The sequence below is a fragment of the Puma concolor genome, chromosome D3 (genome assembly GCF_028749965.1).
Source record: "Puma concolor isolate L17-30 chromosome D3, mPumCon1.1.hap2, whole genome shotgun sequence".
In the NCBI taxonomy this organism is placed as follows: Eukaryota; Metazoa; Chordata; class Mammalia; order Carnivora; family Felidae; genus Puma; species Puma concolor.
The window spans coordinates 47,159,062-47,172,720 of record NC_141678.1 but is presented as its reverse complement, the minus strand read 5'-3'; the positions used below and the strand labels follow the sequence as shown (position 1 = coordinate 47,172,720).

The 13,659-nt window shown below is 44.7% G+C and overlaps 1 protein-coding gene across 3 annotated transcripts in view; it reads left to right on the top strand.

Annotated features, from left to right (window-relative positions):
* Nucleotides 1–13,659, top strand: part of OSBPL1A (oxysterol binding protein like 1A) — a 277,900-nt gene that overhangs the window by 12,499 nt on the left and 251,742 nt on the right. Inside the window, exon 1 of one of the 3 annotated variants that reach the window (XM_025931211.2) lies at nucleotides 12,057–12,282. The exons of 1 other annotated variant lie outside the window; for it this stretch is intronic. The gene's annotated coding sequence lies outside the window, so the exon portion shown is untranslated. Of the gene's footprint in view, nucleotides 1–12,056; nucleotides 12,283–13,659 lie in introns of those variants that run through there. One more of the 3 variants, XM_086682634.1, reaches the window with a different exon arrangement.

Below are 13,659 nucleotides of genomic sequence, written 5' to 3'. Positions count from 1 at the left end.
GAGGGGCAGAGAGAGAGGGAGACAGAATCCAAAGCAGGCTCCAGGCTCCGAGCTGTCAGCACAGAGCCTGATATGGGGCTCGAACTCACGGACCGCGAGATCATGACCTGAGCCGAAGTCGACTGAGCCACCCAGGCCCCCCGGGTGTCATCTTAAACTCAAAATTTCACAGCCAAACTCAAAACCTTCCCTGAACGATCTTGTTTTCATGTATACAGTAATCTCCCCTTAGTCCGCAGCTTTACTCTCCATGGTTTCAGTTACCTGCGGTCAGCAGATGGTCCTCCTTCTGACATATCATCAGAAGGTCAATACTTTAGTGGCCTAGTGCTATGTCACAGTTACCTGCATCAGTCACCTCACTTTACCTCATCACGCAGCCATTTTGTCTTCTTACATCATCACAAGAAGAAGGGTGAGTACAGCGCAGTAAGGTATTTTGAGAGGCCACGTTCATATAACTTCTATATAGTATATTATAATTATTTTATTATTAGTTATTGTTGTTCATCTCCTAGTGTGCCTACTTTACAAATTAAACTTTATCATAGGTATGTATGTACTGGAAAAAACGTAATACATACAGGGTTGGGTACTGTCTGTAGTTTCAGGCATCCACAGACAAGGGGGACTACTTTACCCTGCCATTCCAATTATTTATTCATTGAGTTGGTCATTTTGGAATATTTGCAAGCCTGGGTCTTGAGCCATAAAATGCACTATATAAAGATACAAAGATAAATAAGACATGCTTTCTGATTTCAGGAAGCCCAGAGTCTGATGGAGGTAAACACATAAACAAAACGTGTTATGTGCCATGGCTGTATGTCAGTTGCTTCCTCTCCTTTACGCCTCACGGTAAAGGAGTCAAATATCTTAAGTCCTTCCTCAGTCATAACCACTTTCTCGGAGGGTTATATTTTATTTAAATGATCACTGCAGTCTCCTTGCTGCTTCTATCTTTTCTGTCCTCACTCAAGTCCTGTTTCCACCTTTCCGCATTCTAGATCTGGTGTTATTCCTTAAATGCTGCTTTGTTCAAGAATTTAAAGTTATTTTCTTTTTTTATCTTTAGATAGATTGTATCTGTGCAAGCAGGGGAGGGGGCAGAGGGAAAGACAGAATGTTAAGCAGACTCCATGCTCACTGTGGAGCCCCACATGGGGCCCAATCCCACAACCCTGGGATCATGACCTGAGCCAAAATCAAGAGTCAGACACTCAAACTGACTGAGCCACCCACATGCCCTGGAATATTTTAAAGTTTTGTCTTTTCCTACTGAATGAAGGCTCAATTCTGCTTGGTTTTCAGAGACAGTCAGATCAGTCCCCCTCATGCAGTTTATACCACTCTACCCACCTGTTTTTGTTCTTTCCTTGGCTCCAAATCCCTGACTGATTGCTCTGGACTGTGTGTTCTTGACCTCAGTCCTTTCCATGCCCTTCTCTACTCTGCTGGGGGTGAGGTGCTGCAGGGCTGTGCACTGTAATTGCCAAGCCCTGCCTATTGTGATGCCCTGTCCCCTTCTACTGTCACTGCTTATCTTAGTTCAGGCTCTCTCATCTCACTTCAGACTATGGCAGGCACCTCTCAGCTCAGCTTCCTGACTCCAGACCCTTCTACCCATCCTCCTCCCTGCTGACAGGACCCTTCCCTTAAAGCATCACTTGGGTCGTGTCAGTCCTCTGTCCCAAAGCCTTCCCATCTTCTGTATCACCTGTGTCAGTGAGGACGCCCTGTAGGCCAACTGTCTGCACCAGAAATGTGCCATCTTTACTCTTTCTTGTGCAGTCGATCACCACGCTCTTTCTGTTCTGTCACCTGAATCTTCCAACAATCGGTTAACTTCTTCTTTTCTCCATCCTCACAGTTCTTGCCAAAGTTCAGGCCACTGTGATCTCTTGACTGGACTACAGCAACAGTCTTGTGACTGGTATTCTTGCCTCACACATCACTGCCATTCAACCCTTTCTCCGTGTTGCCACCAGACTTTTCTCTTTGTGATAGACATCCAGTGTTGAAACTATTAGGTTTTAACTCCATGGTTTTGAGGATGAATCGCAAACTCTATGACACATTGTAAAGGACCCTTTATGATGTAATTCCCATGGATTTCTCCAGTCTCCTCTCCTCATCCCAACTCTCCAGCTCTCTGGCCTGCACCTTAGACGTGGCCTTACTGGACCACTGTCACTTCCCACAATGAGGCACATGATTGCTTATCTGCTGTCCTATCACCTGTCAGCCCCTCTGCTTGGAATGCTCTTTCCTTCCCCCTCCCTTCTACCATACACTGTTTGGGGCTTGGCTTTCTTGGCAGTTTGGGACTTGGCCGTTACTATGTTTTTCTTTATCCTTGCATTGTCGGCAGCTAGTACAGTGCCCTGCCTCTGGTCGGCTCTCTGTTCAGAGAAGTTACATGAATTGTTCATGTAGACACCTGGTTAAGTGGCAGAGGACTGGGATTCAATCCCGATTTTCTGATGCTTAATTTTGTGTATATTCCATTTCATTACACTGCCTCCCACCTTGGATAAAATATCTTAGACGTAAAGTCCCAGTTCATTCATTGATTCAACAAGTATTTATTGATTTCCTAATGTGTGCTATCCACTGTGTTAGATAAAGGGAGGAAACTAGTAAACAAGACACTCCCTGCCTTTAGCATACTTCTAATTTGGTGAAAGACATAGATAAATAAAGAGGCCTTTGTAGCACAGTGTAGTAAATGTCGTCATGGGTGTAAGTACACAGTAAATCAGAAAGCCTATAAGAGGGGCACATAATCCAGTCATAACGAGTCAGCAAAGGGAGTTAGAAGTGATTTCTAAACTCAGATTGTGTGAAACATAAGCCTCAGCAGAAGGAGGAAGCTGGGGAGGAGAGTTCAAGGCACAAGAAAACATGGGCAAAGGTTTGAAAGCATCAGAGACTGTGTCAATACAGGGAACTGAAAGTTGTTCATGATTGCTGAAGTGTAAAACGCTACGGTGATAATGAGACATGAATCAGGACGTTGCGGGGTTTTGTGGTGCTAAGGAGTTTGGACTACATCCCAAAGCAATTAAAAGGCAGAGCAGAATTCTAAGAGCATTATTTGATCAGATTTAAAATTTGGAAACATACTTTGACTACAAAATGGATTAGGGTTGGGTATGGGGGTGGGTGGAGAGAGGAAAAGGTAGTTTGGGGAAAATGGAGGGAGAGAGACAAAAATATTTGCCACTTGAGAAAGAGAATGAATATGAAGGGAGCAGCCTGGAGGGTAGGGGGGTGGGGAAGGACAAATTGCCCTTTTAGTTATGCTGAGTTTGATGGAATTGGTGTGTGAGTCAGAAGTTCAGGTGTAATGTTGGGACCCAGTTACAGGTTTGAGACATGAACATCCAGAGGGAACACATGACCTAACCCAGGAAGGGTACGAGGAGAGGTAGTGTTTAGGGCAGAATTTGTAACATTTAAGGAAAGGGGCAAGGATGAGGAGCTCAGGGAAACTAAGGGAAGAGAGCATTCCCAGGAGGTGGGAAAGGGCCACTGGTGTCAGATGCTGCCAGAGATCAAGTAAAGTCAGGAGTAGTAACAGTCCATTGGGTTTTGCAACCAGGAGGACTTCGGGGTCTTCAGTGGTAGCCTGTTGAGTGGAGTAGCGGGAACAGAAGTGGCAGTGCAGAGAGTAGAGAGAGAGAGGAAATGGAGAGAGTCCTTATAGACCACGCTGTCAAGGAGTTTAATTTTAACTGTGAAGCAAGAGAGAGAGAAAGGATACTACTCTCTGGCAGGTAGGTTTGCAAAGGATGGCACAGGTTAGAGACGCCCTGTGCGGCAGGGGCACTGTGAGAGCACTTGAAGATCCAGGAGAAAGGGAGTTGATGGGATGAGGGTGCTGAGGAGGGGAGAAGGAGGGGCCACGAACACAGGTGCAGGCCCTTGGCCTTGACACGTTAACAGAAAGGAAACGTAAGAAAGAGTGTGGGTGCAGGTAAGCTTTTTGGCCCAGAGGTTAAGAATTCCAGGGGGTTCTCATCTAATGGCTTTTGTTTCCTTGGTAGAGTTGGAGGTGAAGTCATCTATTGAGAGCTCAGGGGTACGGGTGGCGTAAGGGATGTGAGGTAGGGCAGGAGACAAAGCTCAGCCCTTGCCCCTCTTATTCCACTCTGTTCTTCTTGCTCCCTAGGCGTTCCCCTGCAAGCCTCGTGGCTTCAAGTTGCCTCTGCACAGACATTGGCAGGTTGATATCTTTAGTCCAGGCCTCACCTCCGAGCTTTCGACCATTTACCTGTCACCTACCCTTGAGTATCTCAAAGTCTTCTTCCCCACTCTGCCCCTCCAGCTCCAGCTCAGAGCGTCCAGGGGAGGAGAGGAGACTGGTAGGCAGAGCTGAGAATTCTCCACGTTTTAGCCTCACCCACTTGCAGCATGGCCTACTCCGTGTGAGGCCCTATGCTATCTTGTATGCCACCCCCCCGGCTTTGCTCAGATGGTTTCATCAGCTTTAACATGCCCTTTCCCCAACTATTTCCACAGCTTCAAATCCTGTCCCTCTTAATGACTTGACTTCAAAAGACATCTTCTTTGTAAAGCATTCACTAATAGTCCCAGCTGGAAAACAAAGCTTTCCTCTTCTTTGTCCTTTATCTAAACTTTTCTTATGACTCCTCATTCTCGTATGTGGTACACCTGCTTACAAGTCTTATATTGTCTCATCTGCATTAGTAGGTTGTTAAATTCCTGAAGGCAAGGCTATTGTCAAAGGCATCTTTTCTGTCCTAGTGGAGAGCATGTATTCCCTCACAAAATCATGTCATTTATGAAGTTAATGTGTATCTACTGACTAATGAATAAACGAGTTAATCCACAATGAATGACACATTCTGTGCTCTGGTAAGTCTTTACATGTCATTATCCCAATCTTCTTTCCACTGGTAATCCTATCACAGATATTTGAGGGTGATTCGTAAGTCGGCTTCTAGAGTAAGCTCTTGCCCAGAAGAAACTCCCATGTTTTTTTCTTGCTGCATCTTTCAGATTTACTATGTGGGAGGCACTCATTTCCCGCTTCTTGGGGTTTCTAAAGTTGAGGCTGAGTGTCAATGCCACCACTTCTAAATGTCTTCTCTATTCATTCTAGTCCTCACTGATCTGGTCTTCCCAAATCCTTGGGGCTGTTACTGTGGCTTGTCTTTTTTGTTGGGTTTCCATTGTATACTTTGCCTCCAACATTACATTGTAAACTTCAGGAGGCCAAGAATTTGTATATAAATGTATCACATTTTTGCTGTTCTTCTTTGCCCCTTCCTCCAATCTCTTTTCTCTCCAATTCTCTTAGTTGAGAAAAAACTAGCTACCACCAGAGGGCAGTAGAGAGGTCAGGGAGACTTAGGGATGGGAAAAAGGCCTTAGGTTTAGCAAAGTTGATCTAATAGGACTTAACTATTAGTTAAGATAAGATACTCTTTAGCTTCCTAAAAACAGATGTGATTTGCTTAATTCTAGGCACTAAATTTTAAGAGAGCAAAGTACAAACTGTATCACAATGCCATGGCCAGTTGGAACACGAGGACGGGCTGGAGCATCTGGGAATGTAAGCCTAGAAAAAATCAAGGCAGCTCATGCTAGTTGTGTTTAAATGTGAAAGGATCATTAATCCTAACAGGTGAGGGCAGTGTGGAGACAGCATTTTCCTCAAGAAGAACTTGCAACAGCAAGCATGTTGGGGTGGGGGCAGGGGGAGTGGTTTGAGCTTGTAGGGGTGGAAAGCTTTTCCCTTCTTCCCTTCTAGGTTCTCTGGCTGGTCTAATAATTCAGTTGACATAAAACAAATTTTGTACTTACTGGAGCCCCATAAAAATACAAGACTCCCCTGCAGTCAGGTGATTGAGGCTTATCTAGCATCCTGAGCCAAGGAGAAGTGGGTAGGGGTCTGGGGCTTCAAAGGGGAGGAAGAGAGTTCCTAAGATGGAAAGGGTAAATATTTGGTAAACAAATGTTTTCCATGCCATGCAGATAAGTCTTTTCTGATATAAAATGTTCTCTGTAGTAACAGCTCTCTTTCCTGGTACATGCTCCTGATCTAAATTATTTTAGGCAGTTAAGAGGGAAGTAGGGGCACCTGGGTGACTCATTTGGTTAGCGTCTGACTTTGGCTCAGGTCATGATCTCACGGTTGGTGAGTTCAAGCCCTGCGTCAGGCTCTGTGCTGACAACTCAGAGCCTGGAGCCTGCTTCTGATTCTGTGTCTCCCTCTGTCTCTTCCCTACCCCACTCACGCTCTCTCTCTCTCTCTCTCTCGAATAAGTATTAAAAAAAATTTTTTTTAAAGAGGGAAGTAAAAATCTCTTCTTGAATCTTCTGGATCCCCATTGTCTTCAACTTGAAAATATCCACCTGCCAAAGTGGCACATTCTGGGTGCTATGGTCTGCTCCCCCTCAAGCTGCACTGTGAAGTCTAGGAATCTTCCTTCTTTGGGTATGAAGAAGAGTGAAAAGCGTTTACAGTAGTGGAGAGAATAATACTGTACATCTGTAGTGTATTTTAAAGTTCAGAAAAAACTACCCTACCTATCATCTTCTTTGATCCCCACGTATCTTTAAGCTTTTTAGAAGAATGGCTTGGGAAAAGGGAATTAAAAGGTTCGGCTTTATCTTGAGGACCAACAGGTGAGGGCTGTGTGGAGCCAGCATTTGCCTCAGCAGGAGGAACTTTGAACAGTAATATTGGGGGGGCGGGGGGGGGGGGGAATTGAGCTGCACTGTGAAACAGTGATCTGCCTGTTCATGAATTCCCCAGCCTGAGGCTGGGGGAAATATTTCTTTAGAATGTGGTTGAGGACAACGTGGCTTAGGTTTGTGGTTAGACTAGCTGATTTCTGATGGCTCTTCCAAATCTAAGATCCAGGAGTCTGTGATTTGATCTACACTTACAATTCAGGCCCAAAGGTTGGTCCGTCAAATCCCCATGCTGAGATCTTCATGATTTCAGTAAATGAACTGTATTTCATGCTATGGCAACTCATCGAGAGTAGGGCCTTGGACCTGGCTGTATCAGGTATTGAAAGGTGACTCAGAACAGATAGTGGAGGTTAGTGAGGATCTGGAAGAGAGGTGTGTGTGTGTGTGTGTGTGTGTGTGTGTGTGTGTGTGTGTGTTTTAACATTTATTTCTATGAGAGGGAGAGGCAGAGCATGAGCAGGAGAGGGTCAGAGAGAAAGGGAGACACAGAATCCAAAGGAGGCTCCAGGCTCTGAGCTGTCAGCACAGAGCCTGATGCAGGGCTTGAACTCAAGGACTGTGAAATCACAACCTCAGCTGAAGTCGTACACTTAACCCAGGTGCCCTAAGAGATAGATGTGTTTTAGAAGGCTCAGAAGAGCAAGGAGGAGTAGAGACCCTGAAGGAAGAGGTGGCTCTTGAAAAGAAAGGCGGTATTGACAGGGCTGTTTGCTAGAGATGAAGAACAAGAGAGCTGAATGCAGGGAAGGGGGTAGGAGTGATATATTAGGCTCTTTCTGGGTTCAAGGAATAGAGCAGCACTCAGGTTTCATCCGGTAAAGAGCAGGATTTGTTGAAAGCAAAAATACCTCTGTGGCTCTGAAAGGATGTTGAAGATACAACTGTGCCAGCAGGTGGCGCCCTCTCAAGCAAGGAGCCTCTCCCTACTCTAGTGTTCCCGCACTCTGGGGTCTCTGATTCTCTCTCCACTTTTGCTTCTATTTCTGATCAACTTTTTCTACTCTCCTTCTTGCCATCCTATGGTTTCTGTTTATTCTCTGCCTTCACTTACCTCTATGCCTTTATGCATGTACCCTGGCTAAAGAATGTACTTGTATACTTTCATGGTCAAATACTCCCAGTGGGAATCTAGATAGTTTAATGCTACTCAGTAAAGACCTTTTCTGCTGGGCAGAGAGTATCTACCAGATCTTTGTTAAACCTAATAGAAAGGTACCATTCAGTTAGCCCCTGACCCTGCATCTTCTGCTGAGCCAAGGATAGTAGGTTGCATAAGCAAGTTCTCAAAACAGGGCTTTGGGTGGGGCAGACTCTGTGACTTTTTTTTTTTTAATTATTTATTTCATTTTAATGTTTTCATTTATTTTTGAGACAGAGAGAGAGCATGAGCGAGGGAAGGGCAGAGAGAGAGGGAGACACAGAATCTGAAACTCCAGGTTCTGAGCTATCAGCACAGAGCCTGATGTGGGGCTTGAACTCATGGACTGTGAGATCATGACCTGAGCCAAAGAGGGATGCTTAACCAACCAAGCCACCTGGCCGCTCCTCTTTTTTTTTTTTTTTTTTTTATGTTTTTTTATTTTTGAGAGAGAGGGAGACACAAAATCCGAAGTAGGCTTCAGGATCTGAGCTGTCAGTACAGAGCCCAAAGCAGAGCTCAAACTCATGAACTGCGAAATCATGACCTGACCCAAAGTTGGATACTTAACTGACTGAGCCATCCAGGTGTCCCCAAGCTCTGTGACTTCTAAGAAGGGGTAGCATTTAATTGTCAGGTACACTGGATGGAAAAACAGGGTTTACTCATGATGAATAGAGCTAAGGGCTAAAGGTGCAGCTGGAAATATTGCCCAAGGAGCTTATGTCACAAGCTATGAAAGAGAAGGGCTTGATAAAAAAAAAAAAAAAAAAAAAAAAAAAAAAGAGGCTATAAAGGGTTTTTCTGTGATGGTGGCTGCCCATTAACCATTGGCCCTTCTTCTGGTTATAGCACTGCACCAGGACACTCTCCCCCCCCCCCCTGTGTGTGTGTGTGTGTGTGTGTGTGTGTGTGTGTGTGTGTGTAGGTGAGGAGCTACTTCTCCTATGGAAGGTAATCTTGTGAGATTGTCAGCCAAGGAGCCCAAAGTCCATCTCTCCCTCTCTTTCTTAAATTTCCCTCTTCTGAAGATAGGATAGGAAAACAAAAATAATCAGAACTTACTCTTATTTCCTGGAAAAGCTATAGACTAGCTCCTCCTGCTGTAATCCCTGCAAGTGCCCCAGTCCTGCCCTTGCCAGGCCAGATTTTCAGCTTTCTTTGATACTCTAGTGCATTCCCTATTTGTTTCAGGTAGCCAGGGTCAGGGCTCATTGCTTGCAACCAATAAACTCTAGGTATAGGGGACCTTTCTAAGCTTCTTGTGTGGAGACCCAGCAAAATCAATCATTTGTGGAAGTTGAGTTATGTAGCCATCTGTAACTTGTCACCCCTAGGAACAGAGGGTTAAGTGCGGAATGAAGTCTTAGATAAAAGTAATTTAATATCTGAAAATATACCACCCCCTTATTTTAGCTGTTAAATAAACTGTAATGGTACAAATCACAAAGAGAGAAAAACCTCCAATGACCTCATAGCATTTATGGTCTGGAGTTCATAATAACTACAAAGTACTTAATATGTAGGTGTAGAGGATGGTTAATTTCCCCCAACTCAACAATTGATCTGGATTTGCCTGATGACATCTGACCTACTTTTTCAGCATTCCAGGCAGTAATTACCCAAAGTCCTCCCCAAAGCCTCGGTCTATAAAATCCTCCTTTTAATAAGATTTAACAAGCCTTTAGTGTGCTCCTGCAGCACTTCAAAGTCACACCAGCACCAGGAGAGTGTTTTTAAAACATGGAATGCACCAAGTGCATTCTGGGGTGTTTCAGGCTTAAGACAAAACTGCAGGGATACAAACGTCAGGTACTGTAGTCTGGAGGGAATAGTTGGGATGTGGGGAGGAGAACAGGGGTAGAAAGCCGTGGGCTCTTAAGTTTATTGAATCAAGCAAACGAAAGAGTACCAGGTAGATCTCGTGTGAACCAGGCAGTGGGCAATTCTGAAGCATATCATGGCCTAAACAATAGCTACCTTTTCTTTTTCTTTTCTTTTTTTTTTAAATTTTTCATTTGGGTCAGACAGGCATGGGAATGGCAGGGCAAAGGCTTAGTTACTCCCAAAGCCCCTGCCATACATCTAGAGCTTCCAGTTCTATTTCTGTTTACACGCATTGTAGCTATGCATGATACAGTCACTTTAATGTGCTCTGTCTGTAAAATTAAAATACCTACTTTCTCAAAAGCTCAGAAAAGAGTTTGGAGAAATTATTGCTTCCAGAGGTTCTGTATCTGCCAAACGTTTTCTCAAGAAAGAGGATACCATGGTTGGGGAAATTTAGTGATTTCTTTGTTGTTCTAGAACAGCACTCACCAGTATGGTAGTGGCTAGCCACATGTGGCTTAAAATTAATTAAAATTTAATAAAATTTAAAATTCAGATCTTTAGTCACACTAGCTAAATTTCAAGAGTTCAGCAGGCTCATGTGACTACTATATTGGACAAGATAGAATTATAGAACATTTCCATCATTTTCAACATTTCCATGCAGAAAATTCCATTGGACAGCAGTGTTCTACAGTAAGAATTGTTAACACCTTTGTTGTGTTTTCATCTTACTAGTCGGCAATAAAAATGCCAAAGAGATACCTTTTCCTAAAGATTCTTTATATAAATACCAAAGAGACTCCTGTAAATATACAGAAAAATTAGTGATCTTACCAAGATTGGAACTTCTTTTATTAGTAAACATGATGATTACCTTCTATTACCTTCATCCTCCTATTTGGCTAGGATCTGTTTTCATTTACTAACTCAAGAGAGTACAGTGAATCGGAAAAAAAAAAACGAGAGTAGTAAATTTAAGCATTTAAATATCATAGCGAGAATGCAGCCTTTCATATAATTTTGTGGAAAATTATTTCAATGGTCAATTTTTATTTTGGCTGGGAAGATAATTCAGTATCCTTAGAAAATAAATCCTGATGTTCTTTGTGAGGAAAATATGACTGCCTCAGTTACCACACACTTTGCAGTTGAAATATTGTGCTACTCAAGTGCCTTTTTTGTTAATAAGAGATGATACTAGCCTGGGAAATACAAGCAAGGCTACTGGTGTTCTCTAAAAACATTCTAAGAAATCTGCCAAAAGATGTATCACATGTAGCGCAATGACCAACCGGCCTATAATAGGTTCTCAATACATGTTTTCAAAATGGAATTGACAGGAAAACTACAGCCCCTTAAAAAATAATACCTACTTACTAATTTTTCATTACAAAAAGGTTCATAAAATATATTGGAAAATACAAAAAAGTTGGAAGATTTTTCACATGCTCATAATTCCCTTTGTTTTGGTTAAGCATAATTTTTTTTTAATTTTTTTTAACGTTTATTTTTGAGACAGAGAGAGACAGAGCATGAGCAGGGGAGGGTCAGAGAGAGAAGGAGACACAGAATCTGAAACGGGCTCCAGGCTCCGAGCTGTCAGCGCAGAGCCCGACGCGGGGGCTCGAACTCACGGACCGTAAGATCATGACCTGAGCTGAAGTCGGCCGCTTAACCGACTGAGCCACCCAGGCGCCCCAAGCATAATTTTTTAAAAGTTGTAATTATACTAGAGTTTGAACTTTCATGTTGAAGACGGCGTAATTAAGGCTTCTGGCTAGACCTGTTAGAATGGAGTCTGAAGAGGTTGACTCTTCATGAAAGATTTTTTGATGCGGGGGCGGGGTGGGGGGAGGAGATGAGGGAAACTTTGTAAATCCTCATCTCTTTAAGCATCCTTCGCTGGTATTTATCTTGTAACAGTTACACCTGTATGGCCTTTTAAGCCCATCCTTTGACACGTGAAAAGAAAAAGAGGTGTAGCCAATTCACAAAGCCAATTAAGTTCCCTCGGGTAAAGTCAAGGAAAGAAAAAACGTGGGCATCTGTGTGATGTATTTGTTTACTGACAAATTTCCAGAGCCTGAACCCAGTATTTATATTCACTTCGGCCGGGGAGGGGGCCATTTCTCTCCCCGCCACAGCTCGTAGGTATCAGGCCCACCCTTTCTTCTGAGTCAGGGGTTTGGGGAGAAAAGCACGAGCCTCTGCAACTCCCGGCAGCCAGTGGCAAAGCCTGGGCCCGGGGCCTGCGGGGGCGGGGCCTCGGCGTGCTACCCGCACGCTTAGAGGCCAGCGCGCCGGTCACGTGCTGCACGGGCCCCGCGCAAATAAACCGGGCGCGCGCGCGCGCTCCTGACGCGGGCGGCGGGGAGGGGCGGCGTCACCTCGCAGAGTGGCGCTTGACTGTCTCGCGTTCCGCCCCGTTCCGGGCTCCGGGACTCGGGAGACAGTCCTTCCGCGGGGCCGCGAGTCCTCCGGTAGTGCCAGCCAGAGTTGGTGACGGCCGCTTCATCGACGTGGGGAAGCCTGCGGTCGTGGCCCCCACCCCGGGAGCTCTGGGAGCCCGGGTGACCGCGTAGGTCAGTTTCCGTGCCTGGTTCCTGTGCGAGCGCGTTCCCCCCTGCCTGGTGCGCGGGGAAGATCTGTCCTCCCCTGGTGGGGGGTGCGCGGGCGTCGCGCGCGCGTCTCCGAGGACTGAGTCGTGGCGATGCTGGGCTCCCACCCCTGGCTCGGCTACCGTGTGGCCGCCGGCTCTCCAATGCCGCAGCGAACTTAGTTGTTAAAAGTAGCGAGATGCTGGCGTTTGTTGCACTTCCCCTCGGGGTGCAACGACTTGTGCTAGTGCTACATGCATTCCCTACCAGGTCATCGGCCGTGTGCTTTCTCGGTACTCTGATGTGTGCATCATAACTTTTAGTTTCCTACTACCATGAGGAGAGGATTGATTCTCAGTGGAAGTCACGAGCTGTCCATGTGACCATTCTCTCAGTGTACCTCGTGGTCACTTCGACCAACATGGAAGACTATCAAAGGGATAGACAGTATGAAAGATTGCAGCTGCACAGTAGAAACAATGATTCATTTGCCTGGTGGCCCTATTGATTGGCAAAAGGCGCTAAAGGGGTTATTCTGATTTAGTTAATATTAGTTTTTCGTTGTCAAAGTTGTTGCTTTATGCAGACTATATTGTGAAGTTGAATTGCTGGCAATGTGATATTAAGCGGAGACTGCTCGAATTTAGCACATTTAGTTACTAGGCTCTTGTGGATAGTTGCTGGTAATGCCTAAAATCAGTGATGCGTTTTCCCTGAAGCCTTAGTATTGTAGTTGTTGCATTCTTGATAGAGTTCGGAATATCCTCACCTCTTTACTAAGCATTTGGAAAATAATTTTATGGATTTATTTTGAGGGCTAGCAATGTTTGCGTTCTAACCCTGAGAACAACAAATTTTATGCAGCCAGTATTGTAGGTATAATTTCTGCGTCCCGCAGCTGAAAATTTTAAAGATCTCTGTGATAATTACAGAATGGTTACAAAATCCACCTTATCTGCATCCCCTAGTTCTAAACTAGGGGCTCTATCTACAATCTACAGGAGACAAGAAAAGTGTCAGCAACAGTTTTAAATTTTATCACCTTTTTCTCCCTGGCAGCACTGAAATTTGATAGTCAAAACAGGAGGTAACTGCCGCAAGTTGAGTAGATTTATCTGAATCAGTTGCTGTAATTCTGTGTCGTCTTCTGCCAAGGTCAGTTTGTCAGATGACACTTGCTAACTATCTCAGCAGAATCTTGTCAGTGGAAATTTATGGCGGGTGGCTAATCCTGGTCTTGGCGGTATTATTCAAGCGTACTTAACACCTGTAATTCAGAGCAGCTGGATGTTTCTACAAAAGCACCGCTCCCCCCACTCTGCCCTTAGGACAAAGGGGAATACATGTTTAGAATCAACAGGT